The sequence below is a fragment of the Eretmochelys imbricata genome, chromosome 5, assembly GCF_965152235.1.
Source record: "Eretmochelys imbricata isolate rEreImb1 chromosome 5, rEreImb1.hap1, whole genome shotgun sequence".
NCBI classification, from domain to species: Eukaryota; Metazoa; Chordata; order Testudines; family Cheloniidae; genus Eretmochelys; species Eretmochelys imbricata.
Genome location: NC_135576.1, coordinates 107688623 through 107692068, shown reverse-complemented (window position 1 = coordinate 107692068; position 3446 = coordinate 107688623).

Genomic DNA, 3446 nt, shown 5'->3' with positions numbered 1-3446 from the left:
CAGGATGGGCAGGGATTGTATCCTGCTGTTAATTGAATTGTCTCGTTAGACTGACCTCACGCTTGGTAAGGCAACTCCCATCTTTTCATGGATTTATACCTGCTCCTGTATTTTCCACTCCATGCATCTGATGAAGTGGGGTCTAGCCCCTGAAAGTTTATGCCCAAATAAATGTATTAGTCTCTAAGGTGCCACAAGGACTCCTCGTTTTTATCCCTAGCATGTTTGTCAGAAGCTGGAAATGGGTGACCGGGGATGGATCACTTGATGACTACCTTTCTGTTGATTCCCTCTGTGGCACCTGGCATTCGCCACTGACAGAAGACAGGATACTAGGATTGATGGACCTTTGGTCTGACCCTGTATGGCCATTCTTATGGAATCACTCTTTTCGAACAAGTCACAGATTGTAAATGTGTCACCGGAATTCACTAAATGCCTATGAGTTCAGGGAAAATAATTTTCTAGGCATTAAAAAAAAGGTTGATTTTAGGTGGCAAATGTCAAATTGTTAAAAAGGAAAATTTTTCTCCACCTGTGGAACCCGTAAGATATCACTGAGGCCAAGGCCTTAGCAAGAATTAAAAAAGGATTGGACAAGGATAACAAGAATAAACAGAACTATAATAGTAAATATTGAAAAAATAAACAAGAGTTTGGGAAAGGATCTAAGTTCTCAAGCTTCAGAGCAAACTAACTAATCAGGGTTAGGAGAGGGCTGCTTAACCCTTAACTGCCTACTCTGGCTGGGATTGGCCACTGTGAGCAATAGGTATATTAGATGGACCTTTGGGTATCATTGAGCAGGGCAATTGCTATATTTCATAGCAACTGAATTACATAGTCGAAGAGTTTAAAAAAATGGATGCCTAAAGTTAGGCTCCTGCATCCATATTTAAGTGTGTAAATATGTGTCGACACTCTCTTCCCTGCTCTGGCAACGATGCCCACGTGTTTTTCCTGAGTTGAGACAGTTAATTTAGAACCCTGCAGCAAATCATATTGCAGTGTATGTATTCCATAGAAAGCAAGGGAGACAGACAAAATATTGGAGAACAGCCCCCCTCCAAAAGCAAGCTAGTACCCAGGTCCTTATAGACTAAAGTTGTAAGAAAGGCAAACAGTCCAGATACCCCAGTAGATACTGTTTTATTGAAGGCAATGTGAGTTTGTCTCAATAAAGGCTAAACCCAAACATTATGTTGAAGTCTAGAATATCTGTTGAGTGAGCGTAAAGTGACAGAAATAGCTTCAAGCATAATGGAGAGCCTTTTTTTTTTTTTTTGAGTATCAGATTCAATCATCATGGATTTGTGGTCTATTACTATCTAATTTTTAAGTCCTCAACCATTTTTGGTCTTTAAAAAACAACACACACACACAATTTTATGAATTGCACCTGTGAGACCGTATCGGCTTTCAGCTACTAGTTTTACATATAAGGGGAACATTTTTCAGCAGGTTTAAACATGTATGCACCATTGACATCACCAACTGAGGATTTAACGCTTACACTTCATCTAAAAAAGGGAACCTCCAACATCACAGCATTTCTTAACTGTGGTACCAGTTTAGTGTTGTCTCAAAGTGAAAGAACCACATACTGACTCATCAATACCATTTCCTCAAACATTTACGTTTTCTTTGGAGGTCTTTCATCCTAATACTTATCCACCCCAAATATGCTTGCTGTGTTATCCTACAAAAACCCATGGTGGAATGGCCTATTTACATTATGGAAATACATGTAAATTCCAGTGTATTTTCTGAAGATTTTCACTCTCTCTAAATCGGGTCACTTGCGTTAGTGTTAAGGGTGCATTTTTGGCCAGCTTGGTGCATCCATGAACTGACAAGTAGGAGAACACAGAACAAGGCCTGAAGAAGGTTAGGATTCCTTCAGGGGTTTCTCCAGCCATATCCCCCTACACATAAAAAGTCTACTGTCTGAGCATGTATCAGAAAAGTTAATTCAGTCCTCTATATTCTATATACTAATAGTCCTGCCGGAAACAAACCAGTGGCACCTATAGCATAGGAGTCTCCTGCAAAGGGATATTTGTGGGCCACTTCAGATGCCCACTAGTTCCAGCATGATTTTTGTGGATTACAATGCACTGGCAGCATTAAACTTCATGACAGGAATTATCCATTGCCATTTTATTAGGCAGTCATGGGCTGATAAACAGGAAAGTTTCTCATCCTGGTAACTTATTGAGATATATCTCTGCTGTAAACTAAAATATCAATATTGAATACCCTTATGCATATGTTTAGCTTTACTCTTGTAAAAAGTCCTACTGTATCCTGTAAAGGATCGAGGACTCCTAATGCCCCTCTACAGCATGTATGAACTCAGGTTTCACAAATCCCTAGAGAAACCACTTTTTTGAGGGGAAAGCCCCAGTTGGGGCTTCTTTATTAGTTTACAGGCTCACAGTCTCACCCCAAACGATAGTCTTAGTGAAAGCTCTACAAGGTACAACTGGTTGTTCATATGGACTCTTAAAAGCTTCGTGCCACTCCTATTCCTTATGCTGGACAATTGGATTCCCATCTCCCTGGAGTCCCCTGGCAAATAAGGAGCTTAAACAGTCCTTCTCATTCCAAGGTTAAACTCATGCCAAACAATTATAACCCACCCCACCTTAACGTCTATCTTCTTCAGGAGATTCTGGCTACAATTTCCAGCCACCCCACCTAAACTTCTACTCCAGGCAGTTGTGCCTCTCAGACCCCACGGAGAGCCTGCAAAGAGCCTCATTTATTCTCCTGAGTGCTGCGTCATACAAAATGCTCCTAGCCATACACCAGCTGAGACTGATAGCTCCAACAGAATTTGTCCCAGGGGTACTCAACTGAGCTACACTGGCCCCACTGAGAAGCAGCTCCCTTGTCTCAGAGGACTAGTCCCAGTCCTTATCAGAAGGAACATGCACCCTGTGACATAGTGAAATGTGGCTACTCACCTGAGTAAAGTTAATCTCTTGCATAGGTGTTAGCAGGTTCAAGGCCAAAGACTAGAGACCCAGAAACCGTAAACTCCTTCAGTTTTGGAAATGAAGACTATTAGTTCCTCAAGCAGATTAACTACAAACTACAGGTATCAGTAGGTGTTTTATTGTCAAACAAATATAAACTGGTACTTTCAATCCCTGATGTCTTGAAGATAAAAGCTTATTTCCTTCATCTTTTTTAAAGTTGTAAATATGGGATTATAAAACAAAACCCAAACCCAGAGCAATAAATTAAGATAAAGAAAAGGAAAAAAAAAAGCTAACAAACTACCCAGAATGAGAAAAGTTAGAAGCAACAGCAAAATTCTAAAGCGGATTCAAAGTAATTTTTCTTTTTAAAAAGGATTTTTTTTTTGCACACAAAATAAAATAGCAGCAAAGAAGGAAGATAAATACAAGTGCACACATGTCCCTCTGGAACTTCTTTTT